Source organism: Taeniopygia guttata, chromosome 34 (genome assembly GCF_048771995.1).
Source record: "Taeniopygia guttata chromosome 34, bTaeGut7.mat, whole genome shotgun sequence".
Lineage (NCBI taxonomy): Eukaryota > Metazoa > Chordata > Aves > Passeriformes > Estrildidae > Taeniopygia > Taeniopygia guttata.
In genome coordinates, this window is record NC_133059.1 from 660,496 (window position 1) to 673,126 (window position 12,631).

The 12,631-nt window shown below is 55.9% G+C and overlaps 1 protein-coding gene across 1 annotated transcript in view; it reads left to right on the forward strand.

The window, feature by feature from the left end:
• The window catches only part of LOC121468955 (uncharacterized), a 2,238,800-nt gene that overhangs the window by 186,705 nt on the left and 2,039,464 nt on the right, over positions 1–12,631 (forward strand). The gene's annotated exons all lie outside the window — the stretch shown is intronic.

Consider the following 12,631-nt stretch of genomic DNA (forward strand, 5'->3'; position numbering starts at 1 on the left):
GGGGCCAACCCTTCCCTCCTGCCGCTCTCTGCAGCTGGCAGAGGACAGCAGCAGCGTGGCCGAGCACCTGCGCCGGGCCCTGCCCTACCTGCAGAGCCCACAGGAGCCCCTGCGAGAGGCGCCGTCAGGTTCATGGGTGAGCCACGAGCCGGGCCAGGAGGGCGTGTGGGCACAGGGCTGGCAGCGCCGCTGGCAGGGAGCTGTGCCGCTGGGCCTGACAGGCTCTGTGTTCCCAGGGATGGCCGGGAGGAGCTTGAGGGGGAGGAAGGAAGAGCTCCAGCTCATCTGTGAGGGTGAGTGAGGGCAGCGGGCTGCCAGCGGGGGCTGCTGGGGCGAGCTGCAAGCCCTGCCCCGGCTGCGGAGAGCTCTGCTCTCCTAGGTAGGGCACACAGAGATTTCAGGGACACGTGGGGGATGTGTGGCCAGCAGCTTCGGGCTGATCCCCTTGGTCCCTGATCCCTCCCAGCCATGGCAAGAGCCGGCTGGGATGGCCCTGGCAGGGGGGGCTCCCCTCGGCTCCCCGCAGAGTCGGGATCTGACCGTGGCTCTGTTCCTCTCTCTTGCAGCCCTTGAATGCCCGACAGAGGATGTCAGTAGTGCCATGTCAGAGCTGGCACTTCAAACATTGCATGTCCTCCGGGCAATACAGAGTGGGCGATACTCCATCTTCCAGAAGGTGCAAGATCATACAGCCCTCTGTGATGTCACACGGACATCTCTGTGACATCACACAACCTCCTCTGATGTCACAGACATCTCTGTGATGTCAAAAAGCTCTCTGTGATGTCACACCGACATCTCTGTGATGTCACACTGTTATCTCTGTGATGTCATGCAGCCCCTGTGATGTCACACAGATTTTTGTGATGTCACACAGACACCTCTGTGACGTCACACAGATCTCTTTGACGTCACATGGACACATTTTGACGTCACACGGGTCTCTGTGATGTCACACAGACACCTCTGTGATGTCACACAGCTGTCTGTGATGTCACTTGGACATCACTGTGATGTCACACTGACCCTATGAGGTCACACAGCTTTTTGTGATGTCACAGAACTCTCTGTGATGTCACACTGACATCTCTGTGACATCACACATCTCTCTGTGATGTCACTCGCCCTTCTCTGTGATGTCACAGAGCCCCTGTGATGTCACACAGGTTCTGTGATGTCACACAGGATCTGTGATGTCACACCACTCTCTGTGATGTCACAGAGCCCCTCTGACGTCACACAGCTCTCTGTGATGTCACACAGGATTCGTGATGTCACACAGCCCCTCTGACGTCACACAGCTCTCTGTGATGTCACACAGCCCCTGTGATGTTACACAGATCTCTGTGATGTCACACAGCCCCTGGTCTCTCACTGTGGTTGTTTATCTGTCTTCCAGCCCTTGAAGCCATGAGTGAAGATGACAGCCCATCCTCCACGTACCTGGAAATTCAGGCAATTTTTGGACAAAGATGTGCAGAACTAAGGTCATCTGCTGGATTCAGAGAACCAGGCTCCCAAGCAGAGTACCAGGAGACAGTGAAGAGAGCACCAGGACTCAACGTCACTGGAGCTCCAGGCACACCTGATGCTGGCCACAGCTGTGCCTGCTGCAAGCTCCCATAGCTGCTGCCTTCCCCCTCCCTGTTGACGGCTCCCTCCCCATTCCCTGTTGACAGCTCCCTCCCTCCAGCCCTCAAACTCTGCCCATTCCCTTTTTTTGGCCCCCATCTCATCCCTTCCCCTTCCCTTCCATTAATAAAGAGTTTGGTTTCTCCCCCTTACCTGCATCTCTGTGGAGCTGAAGCGGCACAAATCCCGGGCCCTGGGACACACAGGCCCCTGCTGCTGTTCTCTTCCACGCCGTGTTCTGTGCACACACACACAGAGGAACGAGGGCAGATCAGGCTGGAGAGGTGCCTGTGCTGAAGGTGCAGTTCCACAACCCTGTGGAGTTGCAGATCTTGCTGTGCAGCCTGGAGCCCCTGGAATTTGGAAGAGCCAACCCGAGTATGCTCTGAAGGCAGCTGTGAGGGATTCCATGGCAAGCTTCCACGGAGGGCAAAGGAGCTTGGAATGCTGGAAGTTTTCAGGAATAGCTTCCTGAAAGCTCAGCAGTGCTCCATCCCTGCACAGGATCAGGGAGAGGGCAGAACCAGCGACCATCCGGGCTTAGCAGGGAGCTTTGGGTGTGCCTGAGGGCAAAGGAAGCAGCAGCGCGGTGCCCGAGACTGGGACGCGCGACCCTGCCAGTGCCCGGAGCGCTGTCAGGCAGTGCTGGGATCCCGGCTGTGGTTCTGGTCCCCACAAGTGAGGAATGGCAGCTCCAGGCTCAGAGCCAGTCAGAAAGCCAAGCAAGTGAGAGCAGAGGGAGGGCACCCTTCCAGTCTCTCTTGGGCATGGCCGCAAAACAGTCCCTGCTGCTTCTTCCTCCGCCTGTGTTTGGGCTGTGCTGGTGGCAGAGGCAGCCAGGCTGTGCTCTGCCTTCCAGAGCCTGTTGGGAGCGGGCATGGAAAGCGCTGTGTGCACAGCAGAGAGGCCTGGAAGGTGCTGGCAAGAGCGTCCTGCGGGAGCAGGGCTCTGGGCTCTGGCTGGGAACAGCCTGGTCTTGGTGCCGTGGGCGCAGGCAGGAGTTGAGGCAGGTGAAGAGGCATTGAGCAGCTTGTGTTTGTAGAGGGTCTGGGGCTGCACGTCTGAGCCTCCACCTGGAAAGGCACTTGGGAATAGGAGCTAGAGCTGGAGTGCCTGTCCTGAAAGGACATGAAGTCCTTCAGCCTTGCCAGCGTTTCCTAAGGGTGTGTTGGTGTTGAGCAGAAAAGCCGCACATTTGGGGAAATGCATTTGGAGGACAGGGGCTTGCTTCTCAAGGAAAGTGCTTCCCAGGGAGCTCCCAGTGAGGCAGGTACAAGTGTCCCCCTTTGGCTCTCTGTGCTCCTTTCAGTCCCTGAGGCCTGCTGAACTTGGCAGAGGGGCAGGGGAAGGGAGAAGGCTGTGAAGAGCAGGTTTGGCATCCACCTGGACCTGCAGAGACCAACCCAAGCACCTGCAGCAGTGTGTGTTACCCCTGCTTTGGACAGAGGGGTGAGCAGAACCATCTCTGTCCAACCACAAGCCACAAAGCTCTCAGTGGGAGATGTGAATTAAAAGGCCTTTACAAACTCACTTTTCACATCTTCCCTGTCTGCTGTGTTTCAACTCTTGGCAATATGCATTTGCCTTTGTGATTTGTGATACCACGGATCCAAGGAGACCATTGTGACCCTGAGAAACCTCTTGGAACCAAGGGGCCATTGTGACACAGCAAGGCCTTGTGGAACCACAGCTCCATTGTGACACTGCAAGGTCACACAGAACCAAGGTGGCCATGGAACCAAGGTTCTGCCATGGAACCTCATGGAACAAAGGGACCATGGTGACACTGTGGAACCAGGGAGACTGTTTTTGGCAGTAGGAAAGCTCATGGAACCCCAAGTCCATTGTGACACAGCAAGGCCTCAGGGACCCAAGGGACCATTGTTAAACTGTGCGGCCTCATGGAACCATGAGCCATTGTGACACAGCGTGGCACCTCATGGAGCCAAGAGCCCATTGTTACACTGTGGGGCCCTGTGGAATCAAGGGGACCACAGTGTCACTTAGACCATTTGATTTAACCTTACTTACAGGCCTGACTGTCTCAGCTACCCAAGGCACTCAGAGCCCTCAGAGAGCAGCATTTCTGCCACATTTCCCCAGCACAGGCACTCCTGTGTGCACACAGACACAGAGAGTCAGTGCAGGGCACCTGTGAGAAATTCCCCTGAGGGCAGGGAAATGCTCCCTGTGGATGCTTTGGCATCTCCCCAGTGGGGAAGGGTTGAGCCTGGAGGAGTGGGGGGATCGGCCCAGGCTCCCTCGTTGTTCGGGATCCCCCGAGTGCAGCAAACGGGAGAGTTCCCGGCTCAGAGAGGCCCCACTCAGAGGGAGTCGCTGGCCAGGAGAGCTCCAAGGGCTCCTTTTGGAGCGCTGTTTGTAGGGCCCCAAGAGAGGGGCTTCAGTCCCAGCCATGTTTCATCCTGGCCGCACTTGGCATCAGCAGCTTTCTTTGGCAGGGTGAGAACAGGGATGTTGTGCCACTGAGGGAACACAAATAGTTCCCAGGGCTGCTCCTAAAGCCGCCAGGAGCTGGTTGGGCAGCAGCAGTGCCTGGAGCAGATAGGGTTTGTGATGAGCTCCAGAGGAGCTGAGCCCAGGGGCTGCTGGCCAAGGCCGAGGCCCAGTGAGCATTTCTCAGCTGGCAGGGCGGCCTGAGAAGGGGAGGAGGGAATGCACCAGCACAGGAACCATGGAACCAAGGGACCATTGTGACACTGTGGGGCCTGTGAGACCAAGGGACCATTGTGACACTGTGGGGCCTGTGAGACCAAGGGACCATTGTGACACTGTGGGGCCTGTGAGACCAAGGGACCATTGTGACACTGTGGGGCCTGTGAGACCAAGGGACCATTGTGACACTGTGGGGCCTCATGACACCAAGAGGCCTTTGTGACACTGCAGGGCTGCATGGGACCAAAGGTCCATTGTGACATCGCAGGGCCTCGTGTCGTCAGTCGTCCATTGTGACACTGTGGAGCCAAAGGAGACAATTGTGACACTGCAAACCAGCAGGGTCCAAAGGTCCATTGTGACCCTACAGGGCTCATGGAACAGAGGAGTCACTTGTCATTGTGAGGCCTGGGGAACCACGGAGATCACTGGGACACTGCAGGGCCTCATGGAACCTTTGGAACCATTGTGAAACTAAAGGGCCTCATGGAACCCAGGAGCTATTGTGACACTGTGGGACCCCATAGATATAAGGGTCCATTGTGACACTGTATTTCTTCTTGTAATCAAAGTGCAATTGTGACACAGAGCCCCATGGAACCAAAGGAACACGGAACATGTCTGGCTGGCTTGGCCTCCCATGGACTGCCTGACTGGTCCAGCTGACCTTGGCATGTTTAGGGTCTCTTCTCACCTTCTACTGAAACACTGGTGCGCCGTTCTTTCCTTCCTATGGAAAAGAACTCTCCTTCTCCTCCAGGCGCCCATGGACTGAATTGGGATTTTCCCTCCAAATTTTCTTGTATCCAGCGATTGTTCCTGTAGGAATATTGGCAGGACAAATCTGGTTGGCAATGGTTTCATCAGGGTCAACTCCCATCTGTCCTCAAAACACTGGGGAAGGCTCCATGCTTTCCTTATTTTGGGAAAGAACTGCTTCTCCAGGTGCCCATGGGCAAAAGTGGGATTCTGTCTCAAAAATTCCCTATATCCAAAGGCTGCCTCCAGATAAAAACTGCCATTCTTGACAAATGTTTCTGGCCTTGGCCTAGTGATGTTCTCGTCTGCCTTCCAAACACTGGGGTCTGTGCTTTCCTTCCTATGGAAAAGAACTGTCCTCCTGCAGGTGCCCATGGCCACAATTGGTGTTCCACCTCCAAGGTTGCCTGTTGTGACAGACTGGAGGAGATTGTTGGCTGGAAACATTTCATGTGCGGGGGAGGAAGGGGCAGGTCCAGCCTTGCCCTGCCCTGGAACCCCAGCACTGCCCTGCCCTGGAACCCCAATCCCCCCAGAGCCTCTATCCCAGCCCAGCAGTGTCTGCCAGTCCCTGGCACAGCACAGGCAATGCTCCACAGCCACCTCTGGAGCCCCAGCCCAGCTCCTGAGTGACCAAATGAACCCAAGTCCCACCTGGGGAACGGCCCAGGAAGACCAAGGGGTATTGAAGGCTGAACACAAGGCAAGCACACATCTTGACCCTATCTCCTCTTGGAATTTCCATCTGAACCCCACTGGAATCCAGGAGCTGGTAGCTGTGTGTGTGCTTCCCTAAGTCTTATTTTTCCTCTCTTTCTGTGTCTACTTCTTCTATTTCTGTCCTCTTACAAATTTTGAGTAACTTAAAATTGAACAGGCATAGTGTTTGTGAAATTCAATGGGCCAAGGTAATGCTTTGAGAAGTGTTTTCTGCAGATTGAATATCAAATTAAATCTTTTGCCAAAGTTTCTCTGATTTCCTAAAGTTCCCAGCAAAAGCTGTTGTGTTGTTTTGAGAATCTCTTGTTGGTATTTCTCCAGTGCATCCAACTCAGAGGACACAAAAGATTGTAATTCCTTTTAAATGTCTCCTTGAGAGAGTTTTTTAGTGCATGGGGGTCAGGGCTTGTATGTCCTGCTTGGCACAGCCCAGGCAGGGCTTTCACAGCCCCATCCCACACTCCATTTCCCAGCTGCAGCCGCTGGTGCCTCTGAGTTCTGCTGCCCCAGCCCCAGGGACGCTCTCCTTGTCTGCCCATTCCCCCAGGGTCTCTGGGCAGGGATGGCCTCAGTGGGGGCTGCTGACATCCTCAGCAACTTGGAGGCTGCTGCTGAATTTTACTGCTCCAGAGGCTTCTCCAGCCTTCAGATCTTCAGTTCAGGAATTCAGTGCCTCAGAGCTCATTAACATTCAGAACACCTTAATAAGCAAAGCCCTGGGAATATTTTGATTTAAGTTTTCAAATCTTTTGGGGTTAATTAGGTAGATTCCAGTAGTGTAGTTGAAGTGAATGTATTTTATTGAAACAGGCAGCAAGAAACCATTTTTTTAGGTCCTGTTTAGGTTTTTTTCCCCTATGAATACATTGATATGTGCAATCTCCAATGGACACTGAATCCAAGTACCTCCTCATGCAGCTTGAATAGATATGAAAATCAAGACCCTTTGTGGCTGACAATCCATCAGACTCTGTCCCTACCCCCACCCCACCATTTCCCCCACCCCAGCCCTGGCACTCAGAGCAGCCTTGTGCAAATCTGAGCTCCCTCCAGCCCAGTCTGCACCTGCAGGTTTCAGCTCCATGGCTCCAACTCCCAACCTGCTTTCCTTGGAGAAGGAGCTGCCCGAGACACAAAGGGATGTTCATTTCTTGCCAGCCAACAAAGACAAGGGAAGGCACAGCTCCATCAAATGCAAAAGTCATTCCTCTGCTGGCTATTACATCCACTTTGCACAGCAGACAGTCTCAGAGCAATGGAAAACACCTTCTCTGCCCAGCACAGATCCCAAGGCCCCCAAAACCCTCCCTGCCCTGATTCTGCCCAGATTTGCTCTTTGCACACACGAGTCACAGGCTGAAGGCAGGAGCTGCCTCCATGCCCAGAGGGAGGAAAAGAGGGAAAGTGGATGAAGAGCTCTCCTGTGCAGAGCCAAGGTCCAAGTGCCCCTGCAGTGGGAACCACAACTCATCAGGTTTGTGTCCTTTGGGCTCAGGACTGGTGACCCTCAGAGGCACAGAAAGGTTTCTTGCCAACAAACACAAGTTGAACATTTGAACAGTTTAATAACCATCACAGCTCTTCCCTCAGCTCTCTGTGATGGCCCAGCAGCATTTGACATGTCCCCCATCCCCAAGGGATTTCTGTATAGGAACAGTTTTAGACAATGACATAAGAAAAGGTATTTCTGTGATAGATATAAACATAATAAGGATGTTGACTAATATGATATTTATTTGAACTTCAAAAAGATTGGACAACCCCTGAAGCTCAAAGCATGAAGCCAGTCAGTTGAGAGACACTTGAAGGACCAGAAAGCATCTGGAGGAGGAAATCTGGGAGAAATAGGAAGTACATAGATGCAGCTGGTCTAGTGAAGATATGGTCTCAGACATTGTCATTTAAAGAGGAGAGCTGGAAACACCTGAAGGAAGAAGGAGAGGAAATAATAGATTGAATATTGGTGACACAAGTCAAAAGGAAGATTAATATTTCTTCTCCTGCCATCAGTACACTTGCAGGAAATTCCCCTTCCTGGTGGGAAAACGTAGCTATTTCTTAAAAGTACTCAAGTGACCCAGATAATAAAAATGTGATTGTATATTATGAAATATACAAGTATTAAAACCTGTGTCCCTTTCCAGGCAGACATCAGCTGTGTGCCCATGAACAGGCAGTGCCACTTGTGCCCTGAGGTGCCGAGCTGGGATTGGATCTCTCAGAGAGGAGCTGAGGGAGAGCAGAGCACCTTGCAAGCTGCAGGTCCCTGCCAGCCCCGCAGGGCTCCTGTGCCATCAACATCTGCCCTGCTCCAGTCTGGAACAGGGCCCAGCACGGTGCCGGGGCCATCAGAGAGCTGAGGTGTGTGCTGGAATTCCATGCCCTCCCCATGGCACAGCAGCCCTGCATTTCCCTGCTCCAGCCTTGGTCTCCAGCACAGCCATGGAGGCTCTTTGGGCTCCTGAGTGTTCCTGCAGCCCCCAAGGGCAGCTGAGCTCTGCCTTTGGCACAGTCAGCCCTGGCCAGCGCAGGCCATGCTCAGCAATTCCTTGTCTGTGCCCGGCCTTGCTGCCAGCCCCGGCAGCGGCTGCGTGGCCCCTTTGTGGCCCTGTGCTGGCCCAGCCATGGTGCCACAGCCCCTGTGCAGCCCAGCCCAGGACAGGAGCATTGCGGCTGGGCACGGCCCCTGTGCCGTGGGGCCCTGGGCAGCCTTGGGGCTCTGTGCCCCATGTCCTCCCTGCTGGGCAGCCTCTGCCAGCTCCTGCAGAGCCCGTGGCACCTGTGGGGCTGCACAGACAGCCCTGCCCCGGGCTCTGCTGGTGTCTGGGCCAGCAGAGAGGCCGGCCAGGGCTGGCCATGGCCGGGAACAGGCCCTGAGCCCCGCAGGAGGATGGAGCTGGGCCACAGCCAAACTCAGCCCGGGGCAGAGCTGGGCTCAGCAGCCAGGGCTGCCAAGGGCTGGCACAGACAGAGGCTGGCGCTGACAAATGTCCTGGGCCCCTCCCTGCTCTGTCCATGCCGCCAAGGGCACAGAGCAGCCTCCTCTCTCGGGCTCCTGCCTGTTTTCAATGCCTTGCTCAGGCGCTGGCCCTGCCCCACAAGGCCTGGGCTGAGTCCTGCCCCTGCCCGCTCAGCCAGGCTGAGATGGACACTGATGGTTTCTGTGCCAGGCTCTCCCAGCCCAGCCCAGCTCCCTGCAAGCTCTGCCAGCTGCCCTGAGCTCTGGGCAGCACCAAGGGCCTCTCCCCAGCACAGCCCAGCCGGCTCTGGCCCCACAGCTCTGCTCAGGCCAGGCTGCTCTGGGCACTGCCCCATGGCCTCAGCCCCTGCCAAGGGCACAGCAGCAGCTGCAGCTCAGCCAGGACTCAGCCCCAGATGCTCTGATGGGCATGGATCCTCAGCCACTTGGGGGTTGCTGATGAATTTTCCTACTCCAGAGGCCTCTTCTTTCTTGAGCTCTTCAGTTCAGGAATTCTGTGAGAAAAACTAACACTTGTTCAAAATGCCTCAACAAGAAAAGCTCCTGGGAATAACTGAAACTTTCAATTCTTCTGTGGTTAATTAGATAGATTTCAGAAGTGTATTCAAAGTGAATATATGATATTGAAAACAATGCAGAGAGAACTGTCTTATCCAGTGTTCTTTCCCTGTTTATAGATGGAGATCAGCAATGTCCCAATTGATACTGAACCCCTGCACCTCCTAATGTAGTCTGAATAGATATGAAAATCAAGACCCTTCATGGCTGACAATCCTTCACACTTTGTCCCCATCCCCTCCCCACCATTTCCCTCATCCAGCCCCAGGCACTCCTATGGATGAGGAATGCTGTGGCCAGCAGGATCAGGGCAGTGATTCTTCCCCTGTGCTCAGCACTGGTTGGGCAGCACCTCGAGTGCTGTGTCCAGTTCTGGGGCCCCCCAATTTAGGAAGGACATAGAGGGGCTTGAGCATGTCCAGAGAGGGGCAACAAGGCTGGTGAGGGGTCTGGAGTACAAGTCCTGTAAGGAATGGCTGAGGGAGCTGGGGTTGTTTTTCCTGGAGCAGAGGATGCTCAGGGCAGACCTCATCACTCTCTTCAACGCCCTGACTGAGGATGCAGCCAGCTGGGGGTCAGGCTCTTTTCCCAGAAAACAGAGACAGGAAAGGAGGACAAAGCCTTCAGCTGCACCAAGGGAGAGTTAGGCTGGATATTGGGAAATATTCTACACACAAAGTTTGACTGGGAATTCAAATAGGCTGCCCAGGGAGGTGGTTGAGTCACCATCCCTGGAGGTGTTTAAGGAAAGACTGGATGTGGCACTCAGTGCCATGGTCTGGGTGACAAGGTGGTGTTGGGTCCCAGGTTGGACTTGATGCTCTCCAAGGTCTTTTCCAGCCTAGTTGATTCTCTGTTGATTGTGACACTGCAGGGCCCTGGGGATGCAAGGGGCCTTTGTGGCACTGCGGGGCCTGGTGGCACTAAGAGGACCATGGTGACACTGTGTACGACATGGCACCACAGAGCCAAGGGCCATTGTGACACTGTGGGGCTGAATGGGAGCAAGGATTGTGACAGTCTGGGTCCTGGTGGAACCACAGAGGCCACTGTGACACTGCAGGGCCTTGTAGAACCATGCAGAGCATTCTGACAGAGCAGGACCTCGTGTCACCATGGGCCATGGTGACACTGCAGGGCCCCATGGAACCAAGCAGCCACTGCTGCTCCTCAGGGACTCATGGAATGAAGGAAACATGTTGGACACTGTGGTGGCCCTTGGGACTGAGAGGCCATTGTGACCTGGTGGAACCAAGGAGAGCATTGCTGCCCTGGGGGACCTCCTGGAACCAAGGATCCATGGTGACACTGCCGGGCCTTGGGGGACCACAGTGCCATTCTGACGCTGAAGGGCCCAAGGATCCAAGGCACCTTGTGACACCACGGGGTCTCATGGAACCAAAGGGACATTGTGACACTGGGAGGCCTCATGGAATCATGGAGACCATTGGGACACTCTGGAGCCTCATGGAGCTGTGGTGACACCAAGTTGTCTGGGAGTGTTGATCTGCAGGAGCATAGGAGGGCTCTGCACAGGGCCCTGGACGGGCTGGAATCCAGGGGCCATATGCAACAAGGTGAGGTTTAACAAGTCCAATGCTTTGGCCACAACAACCCCTGCAGCGCTACAGGCTGGGGACAGAGGGGCTGGACAGCAGCCAGGCAGAAAGGGACCTGCAGGGACTGATGGACAGCAGGCTGGACATGAGCCAGCAGTGTGCCCTGGTGGCCAAGAAGGCCAATGGCTCCTGGCCTGGATCAGGAATGGTGTGGCCAGCAGGAGCAGGGCAGTGATTCTTCCCCTGTGCTGGGCACTGGTTGGGCAGCACCTCGAGTGCTGTGTCCAGTTCTGGGCCCCACAATTTGGAAAGGACATGGAGGGGCTGGAGTGTGTCCAGAGAAGGGCAACAAAGCTGGTGAGGGGTCTGGAGCACAAATCCTGTGAGGAGTGGCTGAGGGAGCTGGGGTTGTTGATCCTGGAGAAGAGGAGGCTCAGGGGACACAAGGCAGTGTCAGGGCACAGGTTGGACTTGATAATCTCCAGGGTCTTTTCCAACCTTGCTGATTCTGGGATTCTCTGAAACCACCCTTGGAGCAGTTGCAGGAGGAGCCCTGGGCCTCTTCCTCAGAAGATGCATCGACCCAGGTCCCTCAGCTTCTCCTCACAGCTCCAAAGCCCATCCTGTCAGTCCTCCAGAGCCTCTCCAGCTCCTCCTCCATGCCCAGAACAGGGAGCCCCACAGCCAGACACAGCAGCCCAAATGTGCCCCTCTGGCCTGGGGTGCCTCTGGCAAGGGAGCAGCAGGGAGAACTGCAGGAGCCTGCAGACAATTCCTGAAGTACTTGTAGGATTATCCTGCTCCCTAAAAGAGGTTCTGGTGCCAATTTGGGAACTGGAGGCCAGAGAGGAAAGAGCAAACAGGGATGGGCAGCTTGCAGGAGAGGGAAAAGGGGCGGGCAGCAGGAAGAAATCTGTAGCAGGGAGAATAAAGAAAGCAAAAGTGAAGCCAAGGAAATGCTCAGGGCAGTATGGGGGTGGCTGCCAGGCAGCCCTGGCTCTGAGCAGCAGCGTCTGCAGTGGGACAGGAAACTCCCAGCTGATGGGAACAAACTTTCTGGCTGACTGCAGAGGCCAGGACAAAGCTGAGTGGTTTCCCTGGTGTCCCCCAGCCCTTCCTGGCCCCAGGGGCTGATGGCATTTGTGCTGCCTCAGGTTCATGTCCCCACAGCAGCAGCATGGGGGTGCTCCCGCCTGCTGTGTGCAATGCAAACAGGGGCTGCTGAGCCAGTGCTGCCGTGTCTGTGCCTGCAAGGATGCAGCACCTCTGTGAGCTGGGGGAGAGGCCAGGGCTGCAGAGGGGGGATGTTGTTGGCAGCTCCATGAGGACGCTCTGGGACGCTGCCCTGGGCTGTGCAGCGCACTGGGGATGGATCAGCCCCTGCTCTGCTGCTCCTTCCCGTCTCCCCCAGGGCCCTTGCAGAGCACCAGCCGTGCTGTTTGCCCCCAGCCTGCCCACGGCCAGCCTGGGGCTGCTCATGGGGGTTTTCTGTGCTGAGCATTGGCCTGGCCGTGCTCTTGAGAGAGCCTGGGCAAGGAGCCTGGAGCCCCCAGGCCCTGGCCTGAGGCGTCAGCGCTGCCCCAGCAGTGCCCATGGCCTGTCCCTGCTGCAGCCCCGGCACTGCCACCCCCAGGACTGTGCCCGGCCCCGAGAGCACTCAGGCCCTGCAGCAACACCAGGGCCACCAGGGCAGCGGGGCAGGGCCACGGGAGCAGCACTGGCAGCACCAAGGGCTGCTGCTCCTGGGCAC